This window comes from Eupeodes corollae, chromosome 1, assembly GCF_945859685.1.
Source record: "Eupeodes corollae chromosome 1, idEupCoro1.1, whole genome shotgun sequence".
Taxonomy (NCBI): Eukaryota; Metazoa; Arthropoda; class Insecta; order Diptera; family Syrphidae; genus Eupeodes; species Eupeodes corollae.
The window spans coordinates 286720195-286742395 of NC_079147.1; the positions used below are offsets into that span (position 1 = coordinate 286720195).

At 30.2% G+C, this 22201-nt stretch overlaps 1 protein-coding gene across 1 annotated transcript in view; it reads left to right on the top strand.

Moving 5' to 3' along the window:
* Positions 1–1519: 1519 nt before the first annotated feature.
* LOC129951213 (uncharacterized) overlaps positions 1520–22201 on the top strand; it is a 120093-nt gene continuing 99411 nt past the window's right edge. The window contains exon 1 of the mRNA XM_056063255.1: positions 1520–2017. The gene's annotated coding sequence lies outside the window, so the exon portion shown is untranslated. The remainder of the gene's footprint in view (positions 2018–22201) is intronic.

A 22201-nucleotide genomic window follows, 5' to 3' on the forward strand; every position in this document is an offset into this window, starting at 1 on the left:
ACGAGCGAAACGATGATGCACAGCCTAACAGGCCTAACTCTGTAATCAATCCAGTCTCTCCAGCTTCTAATTTCTTCACAATTTGTCCAATTGTTTGCGTAGTTGGACGATTATGTAAATTATAATCTGCCCTTATAGCTCAGTTTGTGGGTGTTTCAGAATCACTCTTTAGGTAGCTTTTAAAAATTTGCTATAGTGCTAATGTGCTATAGTTCAGCGATTCATTTTCGTAAATGTCAGACTTTAAATTAAAAAAAATGGTTTAACAACTTACTTTGACAGACGTCAAATACCAGCTTTATACTTTTGAAATACATGTTTCTCTTTTATTTTCGTAAAAATAAAAACGATTAGTCGAAATATAATAAAACCATCATTTTTAATTCGTTTGTAGGACAATAACGCTCTTGGTTTCAGTTTTATTAAGTTTTTTTAAAAACTGTTACGAATCTATATTGAGTAGTAAAGTAATTTCATTGAATTTTTTGTCTGCATCTATAAAAAAAATCGAAGTTTTAGACTTAGCTTTCTTTATTCAAAAATAAATTAAAATATTTTTCTAATTATTTATAAATTTCTAGGTTTCAATATTTAAAGGCCGTTAGTTTTAATTTGTAACTAATTTTTTTTTTTGTCAGTGTTTGGAATTATTTTTTTTAGTTTACTTTTGTTTTAAAGAATGTATTCAGATCTTATGATGTATACATTATACAATAATTAGTCTATCTAACTTTAAAATATGAATATAAATTCTCGAATAATTTTGGTTTCTAAAGTTTTAAATAAAAACACAAAACTTTTCCTGCAAAGTGAATCTTAAGTTAAAGAAAATACATATATCTCCTTCTTCTATGATATTGTTGTTCTTACAAAATACTCCCCACAAACAAACCAACCAAAAATGTCGGAAGTTCAATCAAGTTATGAGACAACCTAAAAAATATTCTTTCCTCATCACAACAAAAGGGCCTTTTTAAGGAAGGGATATTATTTTATGCTCACAAAGATATATCCTTTGCTCTAATCATTTCCGCCCTTCTTAATGCAAACAACCACTCCAATAAGATGTTTTACCTACAAAGGACCTTAAAGTTCATAAAGATGCTATGTTTATAGAAAACTTTGATTTTTTGATAAAACCTAAAGATAACCATCCTTGAATACTCTTTAAAGTTAGTTAAATAAAAACAAAACAAAAAACTTCAAAGGACTTTATGCAATATTTTTGTTTACATTTCTTTTGTGGTTGTTTCTTTATGAAGTAAGAAAAAAAAACATTAAAAAAATAGCACGTGAGTTGTTCTAAAAATCACTTATTTACTTTGTTTTGATTCTCTCCTTCTTTGAATTTCACGAGACTCTCTCTCAAGGACCTGCGCCGAGAAATTCTCTTAACATATTTTATACCAATCGGAATGTGAAAAAGCTTTTTCTCAAATCACATCAAACATTTTACAAAAACGTCTTTTTTAACATCGTTCAAATATCCAAAAGAAGTCAGTTGTTTCTACGCTTTTGATTAAAAATCACGTATTCGCCCACGTGTCCACAGCGGGAAAATTTATGTGAGAAAAAAGAAGGAAAGAAATAGAACAAAATCCTTTTCGTAGGGATTTTTTCGTGTTCGTGAAAGTGAACCAAATAAGTGTGCATATCATGTTTTTGAATTCTACTTCTTTCTGATTTAAAAATTTATAGTAGGAAATAAAAAATTCATATCGAAGGGTAGAAAATAAATAATTCAAGAATTCACGGCAAGTGTCCTTTTTCTGCTTTGCGACCGTGGTAAAGTGGTGTTGTACCTATTCAGTGAAAGTCTGTTTTGGTGCTTGAAGTAATATTATGTAGAGTGTCTGTTTTATAACATAATATTTATATAATTCAATTCAAGCTGCAGATACTTTTCCATTTTGCCTTGCGGCATATTGGAGTCCCATCATCATCATCATAATTTTTATCATCGTCAGCAGTAACAGAAGGAGCACCGAACAAAACAAAAAGGATAGTAAATAATCCGGTAAGTCATTTGACATAATTTCATACTAAAAACGGTTTTCACAGGAATAATTGAATTACCACGAAAAAATTATTAAATTGAAAAATAAATACCATTTTTGTTAAATCGTTTGTAAAATAAAGGACATGCTTCAAGCTTTCATCCTTCATACATGTATCCATCAACAAACAGCCTATTATACAATTTAATGTCCATTAAGGACATTTATGTAGACGTGAATGTGATGATGATGATATTTTTATTATCATTGGGTTTTTCTGCGGGCATAATTGACCACTCGTGCATCAATAATGAATTGAAATTTCGTTACTATGTACATCCTGGAATATTGTTAAAAATACATTTAAAACACAAAACGTTTATGCTGTTTTGATTGTAAAACAAAGAGTTGTTGGCGGAAATTGTATTTAATGTTTCACATTAATGCCTTTGCAGAAGAAGGTTTAAATAATAAAAATTATTTCAGAGAAAAAATTAACACGCAATTACAATCAATTCCAATTATCTTAAATTTTCTAAGAAAATGCTTTATTGTAGTTTCGAGTAATATGCCATTTTTGATGATACAAACAAAAGAAGCACAATATCAGATTTTACATTCAGAACTGACAGAATTTAAAAAATTCAAAACAGGTGGTTGTCATACTGTTTCAATTTTTCATGGTAATGTTCAAGCTTCTATATCACTTTATGTCTTTAAGTTGATATGTATTTACACATGGGAGTTCCAAAATTATATAAAATATGTTTCTTGGAATAACGAAAAATTCTTAGAAGTCTAACAAAGGGAAGAGAGGATACATAACACATTCTTGAAATTCTAAGAAAATTCCATGGCACAATGGAAAGTCGTGTATACGCCACCAGAGTGGCTATGAAAGAATTCCATCAGTGACCTTAGGGAAGGATGTTAGGGAATTTTCCGGAGATACCTGTTGTACCGAAAGCACTTTGATAATAATTATTAAAGGTTGTTTGGTTTAAATTTTGTTTGTTAAAGTATTTATTTTGTTTTAAATCTAAAATTGTGGTTAATGTAAAATTAATTATTAATGTATTAATTATACTTTTAAAGACTTTAAATCTCTTAGTTCAATTCGAATTTGGTTGATATTTATTTTCAATTTACCTAACTTTGAATTTTTGCTTCAATTTGTGTCTCAAGATATTGTGGCAAGATATTTATGTAGACCTGTAAGCTAAGCCGAAAATAAATATAGTTTAAAATGATATAAAGTACTGTGTGAGCATTAAGAAACGTTTTAGTTTGTTAACATTTTTATTCACTGTGTTTTTGAACTAAAAAAGAAGCTAGAAGCTTTTGACATTTTAAAAAGTGTTCTGTATACATATTCGACTATTATACAATAATATCGTGTTTAAAATACTATTATTTTTAAAATAAAGTAAGTTCGACTTGAATATCTTTGTTTTTTTTTTTTTTTATTTCTTAAGATTATCGAGTCAGGAAAATATTAAAAAAGAAACTGGGATGCGACCCACACTGATAACTTTCCATCCCGTCGGTCGATTTGTCTTTCTTAAAAGTTTTTAGGTTTTCGTGTTTTGTTAAGAAAGTTGTCAGTTGATTTTGATTTCGAAATCTATTTTTGTTAAAAGGAATTTTTATTCGAAAACCAAATTTTAACAATTTTAGTAGCAGTTCTTAAAAGTTTTAATTTCTTTTCTTTGTTTATGACAAATACAAATTAGATGAATGAAATAAGTTTGAAGTCAATATCTTCTATAGTTCGCAAGATATGGACAACCGAATATCAAATTTTAACAAATTTGCTTACAATTTTTGTAAATTTTATTTGTTTTTAAAAGAAAGGTCTGTTCGATTTTTATAAGTAATGTATTGAATGTTAAAAACAACATTTTCTATGAGATAAAATAAGTTTCAAGCCATTTTTTTTTCTTTTTGGAAAGATATTTGAGTCGAAAGTAAATTTTTGCCATTTTATGTCAATACAAACAATATTTCTAATAAGTTACATTTTGTAGGTAGCTACAATCTTAAATTTTTTAACTGATATTTGAGTCGAAATTTTACCAACTTTGAGTAATGTTTTTTTTTAAGTTTTTATTTTTTATAAGAAAAACTGTTGATTCGATTCCTCTCAAAACTTTACCAGATGTTAAAAACATTATTCTAAATTGAACAAAATTGTGTTGGAAATAAAATAATTTTTTGTTCTAAAGTTTTTCTAGGTGACAATTATTTTGTTTCATTTTTTTTTTTGATTTATAAAAAACCGGTAATTGGATTTTTTTATAAAAACTTATTTGTTTGGTACAACATAAAATTTAATTCAAGTCTCTAGTGTTATTGGCTCGTGAGACATTTAGGGTTAACCAAAATGTGCACCTCTTTTAACTTGGGGTAAACGCAAGTTTTGTATTCGTAAAAAATTTCGAACTCCAGATTTTAATCAAACATGGTATTACGATGGTAGAGAAGTCGATAAAAGTGGGTCATGGGATTCCGCCCTGTCTGTCCACGCGCCTACAGCCTATAGCATTAGTTCAATTGAGTAAAAAATTTAAAGTTAATTTTATGAGCAGATTCGGGTTAGGCGTTTATTTTTTAATTTTTTTTTTCAAGAACAAAATTAACAGTGACAATATTTGATTATCAAAAGTGAAATTTTTGTTTGTTTGGATTTTTAAAAAAATATAAAAATTCTATACTTCAAAAACAGGTCAACATTTTTTTACGAATCTCAAATGTAGAGCGTATATTTACAATCACTAAACAACTGCATAACAAAAATTTTTTTAGAGCAAAATTTAAAATTGTTTAAATACAAAATTTTGATTTATAAAATAGCATTTAAATTTTGAAGACAATCGTTTTTTACAAGTATATATTTAATTCTTATATAGGTACTTTTTCAACTCTCTTTGCATAAAGGAGCAAGTTCGTGAGACAGTCGTGCATTTTATTTAGACTAGCTAATTTCTGTATTTTTCTTTATTGTTATCTGTACAAACAATTTATTTGAACTCAATATTTCTACTGGTTCTTGAGCTACGGACAACGAAAAAACGTCGAGAATGTACGTACAAACGCATGCACATTGCACATCCATTTCAATAAAAATCTATTATTTCGACACTAGGCACCTTTAAACGTTGAGAAATGTCAAAATTTGCAATTTGATAAATCGTACCCTTTACAATAACTTCCTTTGGAAAAGTCTCGTTTTTTTTAAATATCAGTTATAGTTTTTTTTTTTTTAAATATATCAAATATTGACAAAACTAACAATTTTGAATATTGATCAATGCAGTATTTTTAGTTTCCTTAAAATTGTACTTCATCAAACGTCTTCTTAGGAGTATTAAATTATTTTGCAACTTTCGAGCTGAACAATTTTTTCTTTTAAGCAGAGTTGAAAATGCTTAAGTCACTCTTTAGCTTAAGTTTAATAAAGCAAATCGATCAATTTTGATTATAAAAACTATTGAGTGAACATTTTATAACCTAGTAAGATCATTTTATGGTTTTTAAAGCCTTAAAAACTATTTCCGTTGATAATTAGATAATTATATCGTAAAAACAAGCTTATGAATTAAATTTATTTAAACTTATGCTTGTAAGTTCCTAACTTGCGTAAAACTTAAATTTTATGACTTTTTGATTTTATTGTTTTTTGTATTAAAGAATACGTAACTCTACTTTTCAGTTCTTTAGATTTATAAGAAAAATAATAGCTGTCAGCTGTTTCTTAAAAGAATATTAATTTTGTAAAATTTTAATTTAAGTCGCTTATCAAAGGACGAACAAAAATATTTTTAAAAACTCTGCTATATGTCTTGTATTCTGTATTTCGAAGCACTGTAAATTAGTAATAGTGTATTTACCCGTGTTTTGTTGGGAAATCTATCCATACACGAATAACAAGAACAATATCCATAGTGAGAATAACACCGGTAAAAGTTAGAGTAGAATCTCACTATGGATATGTTTTGACATTTATACGAGCCTCGAATGGATCTTATGTGATTTCACTCTCAAATGTTGGTACGATTGATATTACATTTGTATCTCGATGGCTGTGTTCGTTAAGTAGTTCTGCATTTGGAATCATGTATGTTTTCCATTGCGGAAAATACGAATCTATTACTGTTGATATTATTTAGTTTTGTTAGTGAAAATGGAATAACTGGGGTTATTTTGCAAGAAAAAACAATAGAAAAGATATTTATGTTTTGCTATGTTTCCAAAAGGTTTATCTCAGTTTAGAATTGATGAATCTCAACTTGATTCAGATATATAAAGAATTGAGGCTCGCTTCAAGCTCGCTTCAACACCACATGTTAATGTAGTAGTCTACGAACAAACCACCTTTTTGAAGTTTTATTTTATGTCAAATCTGTTTGGTTAAACTTAAAACTTTGAAATCGACTGCCAAGTCAAGCGTGAAATGGAAAACACTAATTAATTTTAATTTAATTTTTTTATAGAATATAAATTTCCAGATGTTTTGTTACCATTTCTTCTTGAAAATTATCCTTTTTATTAGTAAGTTTTTCTTGTTAAGTTAATTTTTTGACTTTTGATTTTCACAAAACTTTCTTCTTATTTGTTTGTTTTTTATTATTATTTTGACAGATCTTCTTTCATTTGTACCAATTTTTAAATACAACAATCTGGCCACTGCGGATCGTTTTGTTGGGAATTTCTCACTTTACTATATATAAAATGCGCACAAAACGCACATATTGTATCACAAAATAATGCATACTTAAAAAAATTTAATTATTTTGGCCTGTCTAAAAATACAAATCGTCAATGGGTTGCAACATATCAATTGAAAGGCATTAGAAAAATATACATCTTTAGTAATATTAAAAACATGTAAACTTACAAAAGTCACTTAAAACTCGAAAATTAAAAAAATAACTAAAATTTCAAACAAAACATCTGTATTTAAAAAAATATTGAAATAGTTACATAAAGACTTACATATTCACACTTGCAAGGTGCAATTATTAAATCAAGAACTAAGGCCGTAAATAATCAATATTCGAAGAAAATCGTCTTCAGTGAAAAGGCGAATAATAGTTAGAGAGTGATTGCTGAAAAACCAATGCACCCACAAAGAGTGATTGGTTGTTGTGGTTTATGGCCTGTCGGCATCATCGGTCCGAATATTTTCCAAAATGAGGCTCGTCAGGTGAATTTGAAAAAAGGTGTACGTTGATAAACTTGCAAAAATTCATGAACTAAAAGATGGGACAATTCGGCACATTAACTGCATATAATCTCGATTATACCTCATCGTTGTCAAAAATTTGGACCACGAAGTTGTGCCGCCGAATTCATGGCGTCCATTTGGTCGATATTTATCATAATTAAGAGAATGGACACTAAAATCTTAAATAATTTATGTTTTATTCAAAATCAACCTCGGCTCTTAAAATTTAACCCAAGCAAGTTTTTCAATTTTTATCCATAAGTTTGAACAGTATCAAGATGTGCAAAAATATGTTAAACTCAACTTTTTGAAGTCTATACGGTAAAACTATACCTATGAAATTAAATTCTAGAAAAATATTAATGAACTCAAAAAGTACGTTAGTTAACTTCTCCCACGAAATAAAAATATTGAATTCTTAAAAAAAGATAACAAAGAAATATAATTATGTCTTAAAAGGGTTGGTGTTGAAACACTCAATAAACTGTATTGAAAATATTCTATGTCAAAATAACGTATTGCAAAATGGTGTATGTGTAAAATGCTGTATCTTCAAAATAACATAACTTAAAATTCTATAATTCAAAATTTTTGTTGGTTAGAATTCTGTATTTTTAAATGCTTGAGAATCAGGGGCTAGTGACTTACAACTCTCAACCATTCCTGTGTGCGAGTAATTGCAGTGATGGAAGGGACCTACGGTTTATGTGCCGAATCCGAACGGCTAATTTCAGATGGCCGTATTTGCAGATCTGCATTTTTCTGATTTCTAATTCCTCTTGGCTGTTTCTAAAAAATCAGACGTTCTTCAACATTAACTTGTTCCTTTAAGCAGTTATGTCTGAGTAGTGCGGTGACATAAGGGCGAGTGTAATAAGACCAAATTTTCGAAAAGTGTCATAAGGCCAAATTTCAACATTTGTGTCATAAGGATACATTTGTTTTCATATTTTTTCAAAAAGTAAAACCGGTACTTACCGTCGGATTATAATAAGAGTAACAGAAGATGTAAATGTAATCAGGAAAGTTCCAAGATACTCGTTTTTGTTCTTCTTGCCTTGTACGAAAAAGTCGTAAAATGGATGTTTGAAGTGATTTGATCTATAATTATGAGTTTTTTGAAGGCTTAACGCAGCCAACTATTATAATACCTGATATTTAACAATAATATAACTTTAGAGGAAATTGTAAACTATCCAAAAGACATGTGTGCTATAATAAAACGTATTATAATCATAAATAATCATAAATAAGAAATAAAAGAAACAATGGAAATATTTCAGTAAAAAGAAGAGGCATACGTCAAATCTTCAATAAAATATGTTCAAGGGGTTGTGAGAACCCTTTACAGGTAAGCTTCTAATTTAGTTCAAGTGGCATAAGAGTTTTTTTATTTGTTTGCTAAATGTTTCCAACATATTACAGCCATTTTTATTATAAGGTTCTATTTGGAAAAGTAAAACTCCCACTTCTGCTAAAGATGTTGTAAAACGGAAACCGTAATAAACAGTTTTGTCATGTATCGATATGCTGATGAACCCTTTTACCGTATCACAATCTTTGGAGATAACTTTAGCTACTCAATATTTATGTCACCAACATATAATTCAAAACCTACCAAACGATTCCCCAAGACTCTATCTTTTGGTTGAAATTTTTTTTTGTTTTGTCATCATGTTAATTTAAGCTGCAATATTTAAAGATTTTAGTGTTCTCTTTGAATCTTTAGCTTTGGAAATATGTACAAGAATATAATACATGTACCTTAAGGTACATCTCCAATCATCTCAAGTGATGAAGATAAAGTTCTAAAGTGACATAAGACCAAATTGGCCTATAGCCACTTTCGAAAGCGACATAAGGCCAACCGTTGAAATTTGGTCTAATATCACTTGCCCTTATGGCACGGCACCGTTTGAGTTCACACAAAGTTGGTTTAAAACTTTATAAGCTCAGGGATGGATTTAAAGCTCCAGAGGCGTCGGGGCAGTAAAGGAACGGAGGCCCTCTCGTCCCAAATTATTTTCAAAATGAAGTAAACTATTTTGTTTCACTCGAATTTTTAAATAAATAATTTATTGTGAAACGAAGTAGATTCCTTTAGTTTTGAACAAACACATGGGCTTGTAACTATTTTCATCTTGGAGAATAGTTTTAAACATTAAGTTAAATCTTTATACAAATCCAACAGTCAGTTTTTTTTTATAAAAGTTAATATCTACAAAAAATACTACTAAAAATTGTTGTTCGATTCTTGAAATCTTGTTAATAAATAAAGGTATTGACTTCCGAATGATTTCATTATTATGTAAGCTAAAGAAAATGGACTTATAAAATCTTATCTGTATTTTTTTTTAAAGAAGTATGACAAATTGACAGACGGGCACGGATGGAAAATTATCAGTTTGGGTCGCATCCCACCCTCTATTTTGTTAACAAAATTTTGAAAACAAATAATAAGTATCGCAAAATTGGACAACGACAAAGGAAGGAAGGACCCCCTGTCGAAGCAGCTAGACCACCTGTGAATGCCACATCTTCCAAGTTGTGTATGTCTTCAATAATGAATCGTCCTAATAAATTTTAAACCATCATTTTGTTAAAATATTTTAGTTTTGACTAATATTAGTAAAATGTCATTTGAATGTTTTCCTTTTAATAGCGAACTTGGTACAAAATGTAATGGAGCATTTATAAGTAACAGACTTACAAGCAAATTCAATCGTTGTTAAAATTTAAACCGACCATTCCTAAACGTGTGTTTATTATTAGTTAAGTCCAAGGGTTTATCAAAAGTAATTTTTGGAGATCGTAAAGTTAAACATATTTGAATTAAATTCATTTCTTCTAGTAAATATAAACATAAAAAGAAGTATCTAAAATTAAATTTTGGGGTTAACGAACGGAACTTTTTCCTCTGAAAAATCGTTGATGATTTTGTTGAAATCCAGTTCTCGGAGTAAATCGCTTTCAATGCTCATGAGAGAAAGCTTCGATAGACGGTTTTTTTTATAATTTTCATTTTGAAAATGAGCGCTCTCCAGTTCAATTTGTTACCATCAAAACCAAATACGTTCTCAATGGAATTTCGAGGTTTGGGAATGTAGCTCGGAAATTTATTCATAAGTGTGGTATATTTTTTTGTCTGCTTTATCGTATTTTCAAAATGATTTCGTTTGGATTCTACGAATGATTTCAATAATTTTACTGCACGCATTGCCGATTCAGGAATCATTTTCAGGCCTTGCAGCATCTTGTTTGTAAGGATGAATCGCTCCAAGATATCGTTGCAAAATTTTGCATACAAAGCGGTTTCAAGACCACTCATCTTCTGTAGAAGATGCGTTGCTTCATTCCTCACGATGTCTTTTTGCTCTTTATTGGAAGGTATGCTAGTTAGAGCTTCTTTGATTTCCGAATATCCGTTGATTAAGGCTTTCGCAGCTTTAGATCGACAAGACCAACGAGTGTCGCTGAGCCTTTTCAAGACTAAAAACTGTCCGATTTTCTTTTCCGATAATTCCCAAACAGAATTCAGTGCCGCTCTTTTGAGAATTTTGAAGTTCTGTGGAACCTTTTTTTCGCCCAATTATCGATCATTTAATTTGTTATATTAGCAGGCCAAAGACCGATGTCATTTTCGAGACTCCTCCTAGGTTGCGGGCAAGTACCAATCCACTCAGCCATTAAGCGATTAGAGTACTTCCTCAAGATAGGTAGTAAATTGAAAGTGCTTCTTATCGGGGCCATTGGAGATTTTGATATTTCACTGATTTCCTGATTGGAGTGAACAAAATATATCAATGATTTCTTTTATTTTTAAGATTAACATAATTTAATAATCATGTTTCCAAAGTCTCTATTGTGGGTGCCCTCGTTTGTGGAGTGGGACTTCCGCCCAGGTTGCCCTCCTCTTAATCTGGCCCCGTATAAGATCCATTTAAATGAGCTTCTAAATAACAGAATTCAACTAAAGAATTTCATTTCTTCTAGATATAAAAATTAACATCCACTTCAGATTTTAACCGAAAACCTTATGTCCCAAGTATGTATGAAGAAAATCAAGGTATCAAGGATGTCAAGTAAAGGTCCTTAATTTATTTGTTCTACCTATTTCCTTATTTTTTAATTTTCTTAATATTCGTATTTCTTGATTTTTTGGAGTACCTATCCTCTAATTTTTGAAATCTCTCTCAATGGTACTTCAAATTTGTATTTCTCAGAGAAAGAGTTACATTCAAAAATTTTATACAAAATATATTCTCTTAATACTCAACATTTCCTTTAAATTAGCTTCATAAGTAAATTAAAAAAAAAATCAATTAAAAACTAAAAAATATTAAACATATCCAGAATATTTGTATCCTTATTTATAATGCAATTCGTTTAATGTTGCTTTGAAAAACCACTGCTACTGCTACTACTAGAGAGCGCTCAAAAAATTCCATTTTCATCCTTTCCCTGTATATGCATTATACTCGTACATAATACCTCTTTAATAATCATAAAAGCATTAAATTGAGACTTATGCATTATTATTTTCACAAACAACAACAACAAACGAACATTTCAGTAAGTTATATGAACCTTTTTATTTTTTGGCTAGCAGAGAAAATAATTACATTCATCCTAGCGAACAATATTTTTCCACTTCTCAATTTCTCTTAAAAAGCAAATATGTCTGCTCTATATGGAGTTCCTGTTCCTGTTCCTGTTAAATGCGAAATAGCGGTACCCACTATGCAAAAGTAAATTTATTTCCCACAACCACAACGACTAGAAGAGGATCTCTCATCCATACCATGAACATGAACGCCATCATGATGTCTTCATTCTCTCAAAAAATGGCATTACAGCAAAATTCCTGCATGGTTAACCACAAAAGCAGACAACACCACTACCGAAACTGCCAAAAATAAGAAAAACAAGACCGAGACCATTATAACCAAACAAGAAGTACCTATCCTTAACTCTACCAACTGACTCTGAGTGACGATGACGAGGACGACCAAACCAAGTTCCACCCCCAGCTTTATGCAAACCTCACAGAACAACCCTTAAAGTTTACATTTAATTTAGTGAAAAATAAACGACAGGAATTTTGTGTTTTTTTTGTTTTGGTCTTCTTCTTCCGTTTCCGTCTGTTTTGTTTTTTGTCCTGGCAACTCTAAAGTGAAGCCATTGTCACTTCATAACGAGCTCAAGCACCGAAACTGAGATACACCAACAAATAAACTAAAAGATGGTTTTTCTTTTCTTTTTCTTGCTGAAAACCATCAGCGTAGTGAGAAAATGGAAAATGAGTTCTTTTTCTTTTTTTTCTTCTTTTTTTTTTGGTCGAAGGGAAGCAGATTTGCGTAAGATATTGAAGGAACCAAAACCAAGAGACTGTGACACCGCAGAGTTACAAATTTTCCAGCTACAGACAAAAAAGAAAAGCAAGAAAAATTGAAAGGACGAAGGACTTAGTGAATTGCTGATTCTAAGTGTACTTTGTTAAGTAAATATAGTTGCTCCTTTTTCTTATAGTTTTATGTCATTATACAGGTTAGGTTTTATGGCAGCTCCATAGAACCTTCAAGGTAAAAAGGATTATGATTATTTTCGAAGGTTTTTAAGCGAAAGATTTTCAGCTCTGTATTTTGAAAATTTCATTAAATAGGAGTGTGTTGCACTTAAAAATTAATGACAAAACAATTCACAGGATCTCTCATCCATACCATGAACATGAACGCCATCATGATGTCTTCATTCTCTCAAAAAATGGCATTACAGCAAAATTCCTGCATGGTTAACCACAAAAGCAGACAACACCACTACCGAAACTGCCAAAAATAAGAAAAACAAGACCGAGACCATTATAACCAAACAAGAAGTACCTATCCTTAACTCTACCAACTGACTCTGAGTGACGATGACGAGGACGACCAAACCAAGTTCCACCCCCAGCTTTATGCAAACCTCACAGAACAACCCTTAAAGTTTACATTTAATTTAGTGAAAAATAAACGACAGGAATTTTGTGTTTTTTTTGTTTTGGTCTTCTTCTTCCGTTTTCGTCTGTTTTGTTTTTTGTCCTGGCAACTCTAAAGTGAAGCCATTGTCACTTCATAACGAGCTCAAGCACCGAAACTGAGATACACCAACAAATAAACTAAAAGATGGTTTTTCTTTTCTTTTTCTTGCTGAAAACCATCAGCGTAGTGAGAAAATGGAAAATGAGTTCTTTTTCTTTTTTTTCTTCTTTTTTTTTTGGTCGAAGGGAAGCAGATTTGCGTAAGATATTGAAGGAACCAAAACCAAGAGACTGTGACACCGCAGAGTTACAAATTTTCCAGCTACAGACAAAAAAGAAAAGCAAGAAAAATTGAAAGGACGAAGGACTTAGTGAATTGCTGATTCTAAGTGTACTTTGTTAAGTAAATATAGTTGCTCCTTTTTCTTATAGTTTTATGTCATTATACAGGTTAGGTTTTATGGCAGCTCCATAGAACCTTCAAGGTAAAAAGGATTATGATTATTTTCGAAGGTTTTTAAGCGAAAGATTTTCAGCTCTGTATTTTGAAAATTTCATTAAATAGGAGTGTGTTGCACTTAAAAATTAATGACAAAACAATTCACGGCAGCGTAATGGGTTTTGTTTTTAAACGTACATAGCTATCTACACAATATTTTATTTCAACTACTTTATTTTAACGAGACGATAATTATATGAAGCAGTAAATTAAATATGAATTACTTTTTCAATCGATTTATGTGCCAGCCCTGTGTTATTTCTCTGTTAAGGGTGGATTATCATTTTATAGCTGCTACCATTAAAACATTAATTGTTTTACAGTTTATGACTTAGTAAACCATTAATTGCTTTCAATTTAACTTAAAACTTTAGTGTTTTCATCACTTCATCAGCTATTTTACTACGAGGCTATTAATCATACAGTCGCCATAGATTTGATTTATTAGATCACACTGCTTTGAGTAAGGAACGATTTTATGAAAAGTTTTAATGAAATTGCTTACACCGTTATTGGAGTTGGGTTGGATTTTCGAAATATATGATAAAAAAAGGCTGGGATACGATCTACATCTACACTAATAACTTTCTATTCGTGCCTCTTTCAAATTTTCAAATGGTATTTTTTGTAACCCTGTCAATTTTTTTTAAAATATTTGAAATAGTATGCAATCAAAAGTTAAATTTTAAATGTTTTCTGTCGAGGCACATTCGTTAAGTAGAATATTTTTGGAATTAAATGGATTTTGGTAAGAAACACTATCGCAAAGTGTTTACAAGGTATTGATTAAGCAATAAAGCCAACTGTAGTTAGTAAGACAAACACGTTTCTGCTTCGGCTTTCGTTACGATGGGCCTGCTTTGAGGTCGCTTTAAATGACATTTCTAAAATGACACTTCTGTCACTAGCAGCTGTTATTTGTTTCAAAAGTTTGTTTTGATTTTTTGTGCAGTAAAAGATATGAATTTTGAAATCGAAAAAATGGTATTTATCGCGGAAGTAGCTTAGGAACACTGCCAATCGTGGGCTCATGGAGCAATAAGAAGAGCAGATTGTGAGACATTGGTGGGTCCGGGAGCGCAATCTACGGAGTTCTTCAATCTATGAGTAGTTCTTTGAAACTTATTTTCTGTTCTACAAAAATAAATCGTTTATAAAAAAAATAAAAATTATTCAATGTATATTTCAATAACTTTCTTTTTAACTTTTACTAATAAACAATAGTTATCCATCCAAATGCAAATGTATTTTGTTTGTTGAGCTTCCGTTTGGAGTGACATTATGTAACATTACGTTCTTTTCCTTATGATTGTCAATAGAAACGTGAGTTCAAGGCTTCATTGTTAGAGCATATATTGAATTCCTATGACGTAAACGTCGGGCGAAGCCGAAGTTGAAGCGTGTTTGTGTTTCAGCCATAAAGCATTTTTTTTTAAAGTCTTGTCTAAATTGTTCTCAATTTCAAAAACTTTGAACTACTTTTCTACTTAGAAACCGCCTTGTTTTTACTGCTTATTAAATCATACATAACAAAAACTTAAAAAAGTGAATTAACATTGAACGTTTTTCCCTGTGTACATCTTTAAAAGTGATAGAAAAAGATCAGAATTTCTCAAACCCGAGCGAGACCTCCAGGTCTCCATGTTGTAGCTTTTTCAATCTATGCCAATTTCTTTCATGTGTGTTTAATTTTAGTTGGGTTGCTTGTTGAAACAAAACAGCAATAAATAGGAAGAAGCTCGACGTTTCAACATTTTTGGGTTTAGCTCAAAATCCTCAAATGTATTTAAACCTTGATAATCAGGAAATATTTTTATTTTAATTATTTTTTTGTAATGACAAACGTCAAATAGATGAAGTATACTTTTAAAAGACAAGAAGCACTTTGTTGCTTTTTAAGTAAGACAGTTGACTTAAGCTTCAAATTATAAACCATTATTCTAAAACTCATTTTAGAGTCGACTTTGAATTTAAAAATGATTTAGAGTAGGTTTTAAAGGTTTAAAAATTTGCGCAACTCTCTTTTAAAATTACAAATATAAACATCAATAATTATAAATTAAATGGGATAAACAAATTTTGAAGCATAAATGTTTAAGTTTAAACTCAATATTTAGTGATGTTTTCTGTTTTATTTGTTTATATACTGTAAATTGGATTCTTCTTAAAGTTTGACAAAATATTATTAAAAACATTTTGTATCACATGATAAAAGCTTGAAGTCAATGGGTGGTATACAAATGATCAATCCTTCTTATGAGACTGAGCCAAGGGCGGATCCAGACTTTTCATCAGGGAGGGATCACACACTCAGATAAGTTTTTACTCTCCGCTTAAAAATGTTCTTTTATGTTTTGTAAATAAATAAATAACATAATGTGTACGAGTATATTAACCTACCCTTTACACATTTTAATTGCTAAAATGATAACTTTAGTTATCAAATTATTTTAGAACACTGTTTTCCAGCAAAGTATGGTCTAACTTTTTAATGTGTATGACTCCCTACATATGAGAGCATTCTCAGATTCCAAAAGTTTTCTCAATATGACATATTTTAGAGCTAGAACACAAAAGTTCAGAGGTTTTTTGCTGCATTTCACGCAGAAATTTAAGAATTTGTTTTTGAAACGTAGCTTTTTTTCCAAAAATAAAATATACGTCTCTTCTATCCATTTCTATTTATGCTAAGAATGCTAAAAAAAATTAAAAAAATATAAATAAAAATCCAAGTAAGAGAGGATTTGATATGAAGAAATGCCGGGCTTTTTTGACAAAGGTTTTTGAACTCTATTTTCGGGAGTCTATTATTACTATCGCTATCAGTCTGCTTACTCGTATTTTGATCTTAAAGGAGTCAACAAAACTTAAACATTTTAGAGAGAAAAATGTTTGGTTCTTGTATTTAAGTAAATAGGGTACCTACATAATTTCTCTTAAAAATTAAATTAAAACAAATTAAGGTAAACAAGTTGGGAAGAAACGTTTGTGTCTCAAGAGATTCAAAGATGGTACTCGTATATCAATAGATATGAGCCGTTTATTATGTTTTTCAATTAGCCATTAGTTTGACAAAAGTGTACCTTTTGATGTTTTTGGGACATTTATATTATTGAAATTCATGTTTAAATATTAGTCTTAGAGCATCAAAAGCAAATTCACTTCAAAAGTAGATTTATTTAATTTTTTAAAATATTTTAAGATCTTTTGTATTCAACAGACAACCAATTTTGAAATAAATAAAATGCACGACTGGGTCGCTAGAACTTGTTAATTTCTTCCAAAAAGTCTGTTGAAAAATATTTCCTATATTTTAAGATTTAAAAATGTACCTGCAAAATAAGTTTTTCTCAAATATATAAACGCCCTTTTATTTTTCAAAAATTTAGATTAACTAATTTTTTTTCGAAAATCATTTTAAATTTTAAATTTTGGCTGAAAATATTGTTGGTAAGCACTTAAATAGCGTCAACAAAAATTAATATTTTTCTTAAAATAAAAAGAAATACATTTTTGATCATAAAAAATCATCATAAATTTGATCATCAAAAAGAGCTGGCACAGAAAGAGAAGATTATTGAAATCACATGTTTTAACCAACAAATTTGTATGGGACTGCTGTTATTTTTCGTATTAATAAAATAAAAAAACACCTTACGCTAATCGGCTGAAAACTTTAATTTCAATCAACACAATTGTTTCGACTATAAGAGCCAGGAAAGACAGACAGACGGAGGGAATCGTGGTACCCACTTTTTTCGACTTTTCTATGTTATGTTATGTTTCGACTTTGTTATGTTATATTCGATTAAAAGCTCTAGTGCGAAATTGTTTACTAATGCAAAACATACCACATAGTTTCTATATGTCGCAAGTAAAAATTACTCCAATGTTCACTATTTATGTTTGTCAAAAAAATTAAATAATAAAATTGAAGACTAGTTTAAGGAATTTAAATACAACTTAATATAAAATTGATGATCTATTATTCAAGGTTTCTTCTTAAGAACCTGAATATTTGCTGTTTTTCTTAGAAACAATTTTCATTTTTGAGAGCAAACCACTTTTTGGCGATTTTCGTTACATTACTAACAAATCTTTAGATGAAATCTTTACTTATACAACTTTACTGTTAAAGCTTTATAGCTCATATGACCCCCCCTCTGCGTCATCAGTTGGTCAAAAGTTGATGAATTTGTGCGGGATCATGACGAAATCTAGAATGCCAAAAATCTCGAATGCCGAAAATCTCGAAAATAAAAAAAAATTATCTAGAACGCAAAAATCTCGAATCCACAAAAATCCAGAATTAACAAAAATCTCGAAAGACACTACCTAGAAAAAAATCTCGAAAAAAAATAAAAATTCGAGATTTTTTTTCTTGTATTTTTAACAGTTAAAACTCAATAAAACATAAATACATCCGTATACCCAAAATTTTATTTTCTAAGCAAGAAAAATAGTTGCATGAGTAGCAAAGTGCAATTATAGGATTGATAACTTTACTTCTCAACTTTAAGATTGTTAAGGAGAAGTAAGTTAGTAAGATTTTTGCATTCGAGATTTTTTTTTCTATATTTTGGCATTCGAGATTTTTTTTTCTATATTTTGGCATTTCGAGATTTTATTTTCTAGATTTTTGTTTTCGAGATTTTTTGCATTCTAGATTTTTGTTTTCGAGATTTTTACTTTCTAGATAATTAATTTCTAGATATCGTGGTAGACCCATTTGTGCTACGTTTTTGGAAAAGGCTGAATTTCCGATTCATATTATGTTTTTTTGATGTACAAAAAATAAATAATGTACAATATAATGGGGGTCATATCCATTAACGCAAACGATTAGTTTTGAATTGAAGGGAAAAAGCAAACAAATTATCTCCCAGGGGGGGTCATAAGCCCTACCCCTAAATATGGCTCTACTGCTTACGGGCTGCGGAAAAAGTAAGTGATTTATTTAAAACGTCTGTTTAAATAATCATATGAAAAAAATGAGTTTTACTCAGAAATCTAAAAAATATTTGGCCAAAATATTTACAATACTTTGTAAAGGATACATGCATATATTTTTAACAAAATGAATTCTTCGATATCTTTTTCTCCACCGTATTTTCGAACATATCTTCTTTTTTACTCAACATTATTCAGCACATTAGATTATGTCCCTTAAACTTTGATTCATTCCAAAACCTTCACTAATTCTATTTCGGAAACAAGGATTACCAAAAAGTCATAAAAAGTCATAATTCTAGTTTTTTCGAAGAACCATCTTGAAAATCATAGCTTTCTTATGTTTTTTTGTTAAGGCCTTGGATTGAGGACTACCTACAAATGGTATTATAATTTCATATTGAATAAGAGGGAGCAAAAATATATTAAAATTCAACCATTCAGATTTTAAAATCATTCTTAAGAGAATCTCATTTGTGTGAGATTTGACCATGGAAAATTCGTGCTTCTCTAGAAAGGTGGGAAAAAACTTAAACGAACTTTTCGATTTCAAAAAAGGTTTTAGACAAGGTGATGCGCTGTCATGCGATTTTTTAACTTCGTACTTGAAAGAATAGTACAGAGCTCCCACATCAACACTAGAGGCACTATCTTCAAAAGTCTGTCCAATTACTAGCAGATGCTAATGACATTGACAAAAATGGAGAACTCAGCGTGATGGGAATGGGGCTTTTATGAGCATTGAGGCAGAGGCAGCTAAAATGCGTTGAACGGTAAATAAGGGCAAAAAAAGTACATGCTGTTGTCAAGAAAGGACATACAACACTGACATCAAAGACTTCGTCTACCTAGGTTTCGCTATGAACGCAGAAAACAACACAAGTGCGGTTTCTTTGGCCTAAGAAAGCAAATGGGTAGCAAAGCTCTCTCTCGAGCGACCAAAGTGTCTGTATATAAGACCCTCAACATCCCCGTCCATTTATACGTGCATAAGCATGGACTATGACAAAAGCGGATAAAAACATCTTGAATCGTGGAGGAGAGGAGCTGTACGGGCTGTACAGCGACGTAGACTAAGCTAGAAAGGTAAAAGCCCAACGATTAAGATTGCTGGGCCACGTAGAGCGTTTGGAATCCAATGCTGCGGACCGGAAAGTCTTCGAATCCACACCCACAGGACAGTGCAGTAGACGAAGACCGCGGAACAAGTGGCGCACACAAGTGAAAAGTGACCTTACCCGACTTGAAGTGTGAAACTGGAAAAATCTAGCTACGGACCTAGCTAAACATAGATGTTTCTTGGGTTAGGCTTTAGTTCACACCTCAAGTAAGTAAGTAAGTCAATATTCGAGTTGAAAAATATTTTTTTTTTATTTTTTTTTATTTTCTGCCAAATATCATCAATTTAAGTTTTTTCAATTTATACAAATTTTGTATCAAGTATATAAATTTAGAATAAAACGTTAATACATTGAAGTTATGATTAAATATCAATTTTGGTTCGTGAGATATTTTCGGTCAATAAAATGTAACCTTTCTGCATCTTTTGATGGTTTTATCTGTAGAACAACATTTATTTTAATTCCATATTTGTGTTTTTTTTAAGAGGGACTTTGATTTCAATTCAAGGGACCTTGCAGAACGATAAATGTCAAAATTTTCAACTGGACAAGTCATCAAAATTTCAAGAATTTTTGTCTATTAACTACTTGTCTTTTAAATATCGGTTTTCTTGATTTTGAAATGCTTCGTATTAAATATTTCCAGTACAATGGATGGATGTTTTAATGATGTTTGACATTTTCTTTAACTATTTGGAATAACAATTTGAAAACTGAGTGTTTTGAAAATTTCTTTAAAAAATTTTCAAAATGCTGGTAAAATGTTATCATTTAGTATGTAAATATTACAGCAAGACTTTTTTAACGAAAATTTTAAACACAGTTTCTGTTTTTTCTGTCACAGTTTAGTACATTCTTTTGAGATTTGGCAGATTTGTTTTTTAAGATCCAAGATAATATGATCACAATTAGCCACCCATTTTTTTTTTTATTATTTATAACCCTTAGACTTTTGTCTTTTAGCAAAAAATTAAATCATGACTAACTCGTCTGCTAAAATATTGAATTCTTTAATAAATTTCTTGAAAACTATCGAATATATTCCGTCACTAAAAAACACTTTTTATTATTGCTTTGTTGTTAGGTTATGAGGTCTTAAGTCAAAAAATTGCATTTTAGGGTTTTTTATTTGATGTCACTGCCTTTATTTTGTATCTTCTTTCGTTTAATACTAACAACTTGAGTCTAGAAAAAATGCCTAATAAACTATTAATTAAGTCTTCATTCTTCAAACAAGAAGACAGACAACTTCATATTTCTTTTGAAATTAATATCTTAATTTCATTGAGTCTGTGTGATCAGTTTCTCACTTAAGACCGTTATTACAAATGTCAAAGATTTATGGATCACAATTGTGAATATTGGTACTTTACAAATTTTCGGTAATCAGATACAATTGTCAATTTTTGATAAAGGTCTCAATAATCAAGAACTTTTAAGTGAAATATAAGCAAAAAGAAATAGCTAGAATGCGGCCCGCACTGATAACGTCCTACTGTACTGGCATTTAAAAACTTTCATCTAATATTTGTTTGTACTAAGCCAATTTGTTATTTAAAGAATATCGGAAGGAATTAATAATTCTGTGGAAATATTCTTGAGTGCTTGTTTTTACTTATCCTTATTATCAGTTAGAAGATACGTTATATAAAGACTCCTTTTGAACAAAAACTTAAACATCCATTTGTTAAATATCGATCCACGCTGTTAAAATGTACTTATACTTAAAACTCAACAACAAAGCTAAAATCCTTGCAAAGTTCTTTTTCTTTTTTTTACATTTACATCAAAAGAACAATAATATCCTTGTTACTTTATATCTGATGATGTATAGTGATGTGGTACAACATATCTATTTTCTAACGTCTAATTAAATAACACAAAGTCAAAAGTAACAAGATACTGCACCATATGGGATTAGTAGGTTAGGTAACAATAGTAACCAGAACAAAAATACATTATTCCCACACCCCAAATACATTTTAGAAAAGACAGCATCTAAAGTGCAAGTCACATGTTCACTTTTTAGCTTTACAAAAGGATTCCTTAGAAACGAGTTAAGCAGATAAGGCAGTGCTCATGTGCATCTTATGTTTATGTATACTGTTTGTGTTTTAGTAGGTGTGTGTTTAGGGGTAGGTGCAGGCAATGCAGTTACAAAATCCCTTATGTTATCTTTATATTCAAATCCAAAATACACAAAACTTAGACTTGTACTTTCAGTTGGAATTGTGATGTGAAAAGTTTTCACCCTCTTTTTCCAACTGAAGGAAGGATGTGTTAAAGATGCATCTAAACATTTTAGGTACACAAAAGAAACACACATACCCACATCTTATTTTAATGTATGTTGAGTTGTTGAACTGTCAATTTTTTCACATATATGTACGT